The sequence below is a fragment of the Lactuca serriola genome, chromosome 1 (assembly GCF_051521515.1).
Source record: "Lactuca serriola cultivar US96UC23 chromosome 1, Lser_US96UC23_V15, whole genome shotgun sequence".
Classification (NCBI taxonomy): Eukaryota; Viridiplantae; Streptophyta; class Magnoliopsida; order Asterales; family Asteraceae; genus Lactuca; species Lactuca serriola.
This window is the reverse complement of record NC_136408.1, coordinates 16825937-16837156: the sequence shown is the minus strand read 5'-3', so window position 1 is coordinate 16837156 and position 11220 is coordinate 16825937.

The window sequence follows — 11220 nt, the reverse complement described above, 5'->3', positions numbered from 1 at the left end:
CCCAGATATGCTAGGCAGTATCCGGTCGAGAGGACCGAAGGGGTAGTTCGGGCACCCAGATATGCCTGACAATATATGTATGTTATGTGATTATATGGTATGTGGTACAGTGGGGGAAGCTCACTAAGCTTCGTGCTTACGGTTTTCAGTTTTGGTTTTCAGGTACCTCTGCTACAAAGGGGAAGGAGACGGCGTGGTAGCGGCCTATCACACACACTCTTGTTTTCGCAGTTATGAGTTTATTCTGGGATTGATACTCTGATATTTTGGTTGTTCAAATGTTGTGGATTTCAAATTTGGTTTTCGATGTGAAATGGTTTAATTAAACAATGTTTTAATTATTAATGTTTTCTAAGTAATGTTTTAAAAACGAAATTGTTGGACGTGAAAAATTGGGTTGTTACAAGTTGGTATCAGAGCCCTGGTTTGAGGGATTCGGACACACCTTCGCGGGTGTCTGAACTCAAATCAAGGGGTCAAAAGATTTTGAAAAAGAAGTCAAGTAAGGTATTTTAAGAAGAAACGAAGTGTGTGATGTGCGCAATCGGCCGAGCTCAAATAAGTATTCCCCAAAGTACCCATACAAGCTTATGTTGTGTTTATCAGTTTCAGTAGAACAGCATGCTAGAATAGGACTAAGGATCTAGTAGTGATGCCTTATGTGCCTACTTTATGTGCTTCAGTGTATGAAAATTGCATGCTAGAATCGAGTAGACAACAGTAGGATAGCTTGTTAGGTTATGCCTGACAGTATGAGTTTAGCTCTGTATGCTAGATCAGTTTCTCTCTATGAGAGCGGATTTGCTTGAGATTGTTCCCTTAATTCGAATGCTGCTTGCTTTGTGCTTTGTGGGACTCTGAGTGGTGGGAGTTAGCGATTAGGTGAATACGTCACGTCACATGTGATCAGGGTTGAATAATCTTAGAGTGCTGGATTTGGCCCTATTGCGCAACTCTCGTTTGAGTCTAACCGTTGTAGGGATGAGCCTGTTACTCGAAGGATTATCCGAGCCTCACCACATGTGATGGTATTCAGGTAATGGTTAATTGGCACTACTAAGAGGCCTTCAGCAGCTGAGGACCTGGTAGGGTGGATCTTGAGATTTCCCTAAGGCAAGTCTAGAATGAATATAGCAGTGATCAGCCGTAGTGGAAGGGATCTGGTGGAGTCGAGGCAGTCCTTGAAGAAGGTACGGATAGATGTGGATGGTAGTATGGGCCCGTACTACTGAAAGCAGAGGATCCGTACCCGAACCAAGGAAGGCCAAGACAAGACCAGGGAACTTGTAAGTAGTTGTGATCCCTCAAGAAGTATCAGTATCACTAATGATTGTTATTATGTATTGCAGAATGGTGGTACTTCGTTCGAGGCCGATAGATGACGGTTCAGGAGAGGGGTCAGGTTCGGGATCAGGTTCCGAGCCGGTAGATGAGGGACTACGCGAGTTCATCGCGTCATAGATCACCAGGGGTATCCTTGAGTCGACCCCCATTATCTTCGGGTCGATCAAGGAAGGGATCATCGAGTTGATGGAGGATCGCCTCAGGCCGTTCAGGAGTGACATGGCATTTGGCCAGTCGGGATCTCGCACGCTATCCTTTAAGGACTTCAGGGGCAGTGGTGCGCCGGATTTCCACGGGGTGAAAGACCCCATTGCTGCCAGGTGATGGATTGCAGACATCGCGTCTGTACAGTTGACTAGCTTCTGCCCCGAGGGGTCGAAGGTGAGGTATGCAGCAGGATATTTACGAGACCGAGCTTGAGATTGGTGGGAGTCAGTGGGTGACTCGTTGGGAGCCTCAGCTATTGAGTTTATGACCTGGTCAGACTTTGTGACCAGGTTCAGGGCAGAGTTTGCACCGGCTGTCGAGCTTCAGCAGCTGGCCACGGAGTTTTTGGACATGAGACAGACGACGGAGACTATGACGGAGATCACCGCCAAGTTCCAGGAGAGGGCAATGTTGGTGCCCCAGTATGCGGGCGATGAGGACATGAGGAGGACCCGCTATCATGACATGCTCCGGGCTGATATCCGGGAGCACGTTAGTTTTTCAGCTTGCCCCACCCTGGACTCTATGATTGCCAGGGCGAGGGAGAGGGAGATAGATTTGGAGCACATCCGGAAACGGAAGGCAGAAGAGGGGCAGCCAGGAGGGGCTTCGGGGAAGAAGCCCAAGGGATCAGATTTGGGGCCAAAGGGCCAACAGGGACGGGGCCGCTGCAGGAAATGCGGCAAGTCGCACGAGAGGGCGTGCAGGTCGGGATCATCAGGATGCTATAAGTGCGGCAAGTCTGGACACTATAGCAGGGATTGCACTTCTCCGGCAGCAGTTATTCAGACGTTTGAGTTGTTGTGTTTCCACTGCAACCAGAGGGGCCACAAGAAGGCCAATTGCCCCCAGTTGACAGCATCAACGCCGGTGAAGGCGCCAGCTCCAGCGACCCTGCGGATCACAGATGGTCGGCAGGGCAAGGCAGAGGCTCCAGTGGTGAGGAGTCGAGCATTTCAGCTGACCGCCGAGGAGGCACGCGCAGCGCCCGATGTGGTGACAGGTATGATTCTTTCCCTCTCATTTATTTATTTGATGTTATGATATTGATATGTGCTCGGTGTATGAATATATATGTGTTAGGATCGTTCCATGTGAACGGTATCCCAGTTCAGGTGTTGTTCGACTCGGGTGCTACCCGATCATTTGTTTCCCTTGCGCTTAGCAAGAAGTTTCCTGAGCCTTCGGGCATGTTGGATTGCCCTTTGGAGGTGGAGATTTCCGACGATCGATCGGTGCGGGCGTCATCAATATTCATAGATTATGTTTTGAGGCTTTTCGAGGAGCGCTATTTGGTGGATCTGGTTCCCATTCCGTTGCGTGGGAACACGGTGATTATAGGCATGGATTGGTTGAGCCCTAATGGGGCGGTGATAGATTGCGCACAACAGCTAGTGCGAGTCAGGACCCCAGGTGAGGGAGAGCTAGTGATTCATGGTGTGAGGCCGCATTATGGACCTACAGTATGTTCAGCAGCGAGGGCTAGACGCTACCTTCAGCAGGGATGCGCAAGATACGTCGCGTACGTGATGGATACCCGGGAGGCGGGTAAGGCGACAGTGAGCTAGGTTCCGGTGGTGTGAGATTTCGCAGATGTCTTCCCAGAGGAGCTTCCTGGGATACCTCCGGAGCGACAAGTGGAGTTCAGGATTGACCTCATTCCTGGTGCGGCTCCGATAGCCAAGGCACCGTATCGGTTGGCTCCTCCCGAGATGCAGGAGTTGTCTACGCAGCTGCAGGAGTTGCTAGACAAGGGATTTATTCGTCCGAGCAGTTCACCCTGGGGAGCCCCGATCCTGTTTATGAAGAAGAAGGATGGGTCGCACCGGATGTGCATAGACTATCGGGAGCTGAATAAGGTAACGGTGAAGAACCGTTACCCACTCCCGAGGATTGATGATCTCTTTGACCAGCTTCAGGGAGCGTCTTGGTTTTCCAAGATCGATTTGCGTTTGGGATACCATCAGATGAGGTTCAGAGAGGAGGATGCGCGGAAGACCGCATTTCGGACGCGCTATGGCCATTATGAGTTCATGGTGATGCCGTTTGGGCTCACCAATGCTCCTGCCGCATTCATGAACCGCGTATGCAGACCGATGCTGGATCGGTCTGTGATAATTTTCATTGACGACATCTTGGTTTATTCCAAGACACAGGAGGAGCATGAGGAGCATCTGAGGGAGGTATTGGAGACCCTGAGGAGGAAGAGCTTGTATGCCAATTTCTCCAAGTGCGAGTTTTGGTTGCGCGAGGTGCAATTTCTCGGACACCTTCTTAACCAGAACGAAATTCTGGTCGATCCGGCCAAGGTCGAGGCCGTGATGAGGTGGGAGGTTCTGAAGTCTCCATCTGAGATTCGGAGTTTCCTAGGATTGGCAGGCTACTATCGGATATTCATTCAGGATTTCTCCAAGATAGTCGTACCCCTGACGAAGAAAGTCGTAGTCTTTCGGTGGGGACCCGAGCAGCAGGCTGCGTTTGAGACGCTGAGACAGAGATTGTGTGAGGCGCCAATCTTAGCCCTGCCAGAGGGCGTAGAGTATTTTGTGGTTTACTGTGACGCGTCCATTTCAGGGTTGGGCGCGGTACTGATGCAGAGGGGGCATGTCATTGCCTACGCCTCGAGGCAGCTCAAGCCTCATGAGGCGAACAACCCGACGCATGATTTGGAGTTGGGGGCGGTGGTTTTTGCCCTCAAGATTTGGCGGCATTACCTCTATGGGGTTCGATGTACCATCTACACGGACCACAAGAGTTTGAGGTACCTCATGGATCAGCCGAATCTGAACATGAGGCAGCGTCGGTGGTTGGACGTGGTAAAGGATTATGATTGCGAGATCCTCTACCACCCGGGGAAGGCCAACGTGGTGGCCGATGCGCTTAGCCGCAAGGCGGCGCCGATCAGGGATATTTGCATGAGGATGACCGTAGTGACTCCCCTGTTGGAGCAAATTCGGGAGGCTCAACGGGAGGCTATCAAGGAGGAGCATCGGAAGAGCGAGCGTGTGGTGGGTCAGGTTTCTTCCTTCGATTATGATAGCCGAGGACTACTGACACTGCACCGTAGGGTGTGGGTGCCATATCACGGAGGCGTGCGTCAGATCTTGATGGAGGAGGCGCATAAATCTCGATTCTCTATTCATCCGGGGGCAACGAAGATGTATAGGGATCTTCGTCTAGATTATTGGTGGCCCTGCATGAAGCGGGATGTGGCTTGGTACGTCGAGCGGTGCTTGACCTGCAGGAAGGTCAAGGCCGAACATCAGAGACCGCATGGCAAGATGCAGCCGTTGGACATCCCGTTGTGGAAATGGGAAGATATCGCGATGGATTTTATCACGAAGCTTCCCAGGACCGCGCTTGGGGTAGATTCGATTTGGGTCATTGTGGATCGGTTGACCAAGAGTGCTCATTTTATTCCGATTCAGGAGAGCATATCGGCCGAGAAATTGGCCGACATCTATATTAGGGAGATTGTGGCGCGGCACGGGGTGCCAGTATCGGTTATCTCGGACAGGGATGTGCGTTTCACTTCCAGGTTTTGGAAGAGGTTTCATGAGGAGTTGGGCACTCGTCTGCATTTTAGCACCGCTTTTCACCCGCAGACGGATGGTCAGAGCGAGCGGACCATCCAGACTTTAGAGGATATGTTGCGGACATGCGTGCTAGATTTCGGTGGTAGTTGGGATACCTATCTTCCCTTGGCTGAGTTCTCATACAACAACAGCTACCATGCGAGTATCGACCGCCCTCCATTCGAGATGTTGTACGGACGAAGGTGCAGGACCCCGATATGCTGGGGAGAGGTTGGTCAGAGGGTCATGGGGAGCACCGAAGTGGTGCTCAAGACTACCGAGAGGATTCAGCAGGTTTGGAGCAGGCTTCAGACCGCACAGAGTCGGCAGAAAAGTTACGTCGACAAGCGTCGATCCGACCTGGAGTTCCAGGTTGGGGATATGGTTCTCCTGAAGGTATCGCCTTGGAAAAGCGTCATTCGATTCAGGAAGCGGGGCAAGTTGGGCCCGAGATTTATCGTACCGTTCAGGGTTGTAGCCCGGATGGGCAAGGTGGCATATAAGCTGGATCTGCCAATCGAGCTCAGCCAGATCCACATCACTTTCCATGTTTCTCAGCTGCGGAAGTGCCTAGTGGACGATTCAGCAGTAGTGCCGATAGAGGATATACAGGTTGATGACAGCATGAATTACATTGAGCGCCCAGTCGCAATCCTCGACAGGAAGTCGAAGGATTTGAGAAACAAGCGAGTGGAACTCGTGAAGGTGCAATGGCAGCACCGGAAGGGATCGGAGTGGACTTGGGAGCCGGTGGAAGAGATGATGGAGCATTACCCCGAGCTGTTTCAGGATCGAGCAGTAGACTTCGAGGACGAAGTATAAAATAAGTGGGGGAGATTTGTAGCACTTGGTTCCTAGTATGTAAGTTATATCTGAGTATTTTGTATTTTGGCCTTGGACTCGGCGAGTTGGAGGCCCGACTCGCCGAGTAGAGACGAGACTTGGGACGCAGTTAAGTTGGCGACTCGGCGAGTCCATATTATGGACTCGGAGAGTCCGCGCTGTCTGGTGAAACCCTAATTTCCAAGGGTTTGCACCCTATTTAAACGACCATTTGCACCCCAACTCCGCCCCATTCACCCTCAGAGCCCTACCCCTCGTTCAAAGCTTTATTCCTTGAGAGTTTGAAGCATTCCTTGTGTGTTTTGAAGTTTTGGAGAAGGGAGAAGAGTGGATCAAGAAGAAGAAGAGGAGATCAGCCATCTTTGAGCAATCTCAGAGTTTCCCTTGAGGTAAAACTCGATTTCCCCCTCTGTTTTCATGCTTATTGTTCCTTATAACTCCATTAAAGCCCTTTTGATCCAATTCTAAGCTTATGTATGCTTGTGGACTCGTAATAAGTTGGGTAACTCCTAGATCTTGGTGAGATCGAGCTCCAGGAGCTTGGATCTACTGCCTTTATGGACCCATGTTGCATGTACACCCTAGATCTACCCTTTTTGGTGCATTTTGAGCCCTAAAACCCTCATTGGTGAGTATCTACACGTAAAGTTGGAAACTTTACGTGTTATTCATACTCTAGGAACCCAGATCTGTGGATAGCATAAGCTGGATTCAAGCGAAATCGACCATTTAGAGACTGCATGGTAACGACTCGGCGAGTCTGCTCGCGAGTCTCCGAGTTTGTCCCCTTTTCGTTGTGTCGAGTAGAGTAGTAAGTTACGGGGTGTGACTCAGTGAGTTGGAAGCCGGACTCATCCATGAAGGAACTCGGCGAGTCATTGCCCTGACTCGGCGAGTTCAAGGCAATCTTCTTAGATCAAGAGCAGACTCGACGAGTTGTTCATACAACTCGGCGAGTCTCAGCATAAGTGTTCATCAGATGAAGATGAACTCGGCGAGTTGTTCATACAACTCGGCGAGTAGGATGAAGGACTTGAACATCAGTTTGGAAGGAGAACTCGTCGAGTCAACGCCTAACTCGACGAGTAAAGACGGGATCTAGGTCAGTCGATTGGACAGGGACTCGGCGAGTTGGCGAGCCAACTCGGTGAGTCGGGTCAACTGAAAGTTGACGCTGACTTTGACTTAGGGCTTGATTAGGGGTAAAATGGTCATTTTACCCAAAGGGCAGTTAGCAGTGTTTGATTGAGTATGTTGTGGGAATTACAGCCGGAGGATTTCCGGAGCAGCAGCAGTAAACAGTCAGTTCCCGATCAGATCAGCAGCTACTTCGAGGTGAGTTACCTTCCAGTAGCGGTGGGTCTACGGCCACAATGTCGGCCCACCAGTAGGAGTTGTATGTAGATGATTGTCTCTGTGATATTCATCTAGGGATTACTACTACATGTGTTATGTTTATGTGCTAGTATGATATGATGTTATGTGCTAGTGACAGTAGGGGGAGATAGTCTCCGAGATATCCGGTCGGTAGGGCCGAAGGGGTTGTCATACCCAGCCATGATAGATAAATTCTGATATTGTGATACATGTTATGTGGTAGTAGTAGAGGGGAGAAATAGTTCCCCAGTATTCGGTCGAGAGGACCGAAGGGGAGGCCAACACCCAGATATGCTAGGCAGTATCCGGTTGACAGGACCGAAGGGGAGGCCAGCACCCAGATATGCTAGGTAGTATTCGGTCGAGAGGACCGAAGGGGTAGGTCGGGCACCCAGATATGCCTGAAAATATATGTATGTTATGTGATTATATGGTATGTGGTACAGTGGGGGAAACTCACTAAGCTTCGTGCTTACGGTTTTCAGTTTTGGTTTTCAGGTACCTCTGCTTCAAAGGGGAAGGAGCCGGCGCGGTAGCGGCCTATCACACACACTCTTGTTTCCGCAGTTATGAGTTTATTCTGGGATTGATACTCTGATATATTGGTTGTTCAAATGTTGTGGATTTCAAATTTGGTTTTCGATGTGAAATGGTTTAATTAAACAATGTTTTAATTATTAATGTTTTCTAAGTAATGTTTTAAAAACGAAATTTTTGGACGTGAAAATTTGGGTTGTTACACATAATGCTAATTTAGTGAAGATTTTCATTGAGTACTCTGTGATTTCTCCTTCGATTCTCCTTCTGATAGGTTGAATGTGAACTATAAGCGGAAATGTTATACTGATTTCGTGTACATGTAATCGACTGTGTGATATGAAGGAGGGGTAAAAATGAAATTTAACATTGAATGGAAATCCATGTTGTAAGTGACACGTGGCTGATGTGATTCTTTTATTAAGAAGGTAGATTTTTCATAACATATGTTTATTTTTATTTTGATTATGAAATCAATTAATTAAGTAAATATAAAGCCTAAAATAAATTTAATTTATCATAAGGTTTGTCCATTTACACTTACATTTCATATAATTTTATTTTGCATCCTAGATATTTTTGGATATTAAGTATTACTTTTTGATTATTTAATCTATTTAATTAAATATTCTTAATAGATTTGAATATATTTTATAGAAATTTATATTAGAAAAAGTAATTGTCAAAATTTTCAATCCTATGTTTGGGTTTTGAACATAACTAGAAAAAAATAGATTAGTTATGTAGGCTGACTTTCCAATCTTATGTTTGTCTTTCGATTTGTTTGGTTTGTTCCCATTAGCTAATTGCTAATGTTTTCCAATAAAATTTGTTTTTCGAAAAAAAAAAATCAAAATTACACAAACTCCAAAGTTTGAAAAATACTATTACAACATACTGTTTTATTATTTTTATTTATTAAAATATTAATATAAACCAATGTTATTTTTCAAAAATATGACACTGACTTGAAAAGTATATATATATATATATATATATATATATATATATATATATATATATATATATATATATTTACTTTTCAAGTCAGTGTCATATTTTTGAAAAATAACATTGGTTTATATTAATATTTTAATAAATAAAAATAATAAAACAGTATGTTGTAATAGTATTTTTCAAACTTTATATATATATATATATATATATATATATATATATATATATATATATATATATATATATATATATATATGATGAGTGATTATAAAGAAAGATAAAGATAAACTTATCAATTTCTAAAAGAACCTCTACAATACTAACATTTGAAGAGAGTTTATAACAATATTATTTTTTTGATAAATAAAGTTTAATTAAATAAAAGATATTAAGTTTTTAAGATGTTAATCATTAAAGAGTTTTCTTGCAAACCTTTTTGGTGCCGTATTATCGCCCACCAAGTCAAAAAGGTTTATAGACATCCATTATATTAGAGTTTTTTTTTCATATGATTTTTGGTGTCACATTTTTGTTATATTACCAACTCAAAAAGCTTTACAAATCCTACTATATGTGAGTTTCCCATAATAACAGTTATATAAGTATATGTAATAGATAAATAAATAAAATAAGATTAATTTATATTTTTTAAAAAAAAATCTTAACGGTAAAGCTTGTTAATTAAGAATCTATATAAAAAAAATTGTTTGGAAACACAATAACTTTTTGAAAACTTTAGATTTTATTAATTAAAAGAAAAAAAAAACAACTACGTATTATCGATGTTCTTAGACTAGGGTATACTATTGTTGATTTAATTGCGAAAAAATAATGTTGAAAATTGAATTTATCGTGTTTTACTTCTATTTGGATATTGATATCAGTCATACATGGGCTTAAGTTTTTTACATTTAATGGGATGCTTCAGCTTTTAAATAACACGGTCCACTTATGAGTTTTTATACCTATTGGATTGTCCATTTGTCTCCTTATTTATTTCTCGGTGTAAATATTTTTATTTTGCTATATTTTATTTAAAAGAATTTTAATATTTAAAAGAATTAGGTAATTATAAATTTCGTTTTTACTTTCAATAAAACTAAACAATTGTTTTTGTTATATCTATAATTACTTATTTAAACATAATCAGTTGTATATTAATACCTTTTACACTAATATTGGTTTTTTTAAATTACTTTTATCTAGGAAAAAGAATATGGAAAAACCAATTTGGCATAAAAAAAGTATTAATTAGCCTACTGCTTAAGCCTTAAGCGTTATTAGTAGTTTTTATGCGACTCCAATTAAAAACTCAAGCTCAAGCAGAAACCATGTGTGCTCAGTAGATGGGCTAAATACTATTTGTGTTTCTTTTGATTTAACACATCTCTTGTCTCTCATATAATAATAATAATAATAATAAAAAAATAAAATAAAAAATAAATTTTATCTCTTTCGATCCTCCTTTTCTATGAAAGTTAAAATATCATTTTACCCATCATTCATATTAATATAAATTTTATAATTAACAATAAATAGGGAATTCATAAACTTTCTTTAATTTTGCCATCTTAATTTTAGAAATTGATTTAAATTTTGAAATACCTATATCCCTCACTAGATGACAATATCAATTTCATGATAAATTATGTTTTTTTTTCAATTTATTCAAATTTGTATTGCATTGTGCAAAATCATAATTTTATCAAATATTTACACATTTTCATATATATATATATATATATATATATATATATATATATATATATATATATATATATATATATATATATATATATATATATAAATATATGAAAAAGTGAATATACATTACAGCTTCACTTAGGGGTGAGCATTTGGACCGGTGGACCGGACCGATTTTTTGGACCCCCGGGCCGGTTCTTGGTTCTAAGATTTTTATCCGGTCCGGTCCGGTTTTTACCGGGTTTAGAACCGGTTGGACATGTTTAAGATTTCCGTGACGTTTTTCAAACACCGATAACTCATTCGTTTTAAGTTGGATTGACCTGCGGTTTTTTCCAACATTTAGTTTACAGTTTGTAGATGAATTTAGACTATAATTTTGTTTATTTTTGTATTATATTCACTGAGTTACAATCCTTCAAAGTAGAGCTTTCAAAGCTGAAAAAATTCAGTTTTTCAGCAAGATTTTGTAATCTGTGACGTTTTTTAAACACCCATAACTCATTCGTTTTAAGTCGGATTAACTTGTGGTTTTTTCCAACATTTAGTTTACAGTTTGTAGATGAATTTAGATTATAATTTTGTTTATTTTGGTGTAATATTCACTGAATTACAATCCTTCAAAGTAGAGCTATCAAAGCTGAAAAAATTCAGCTTTTCAGCAAGATTTTGTAAT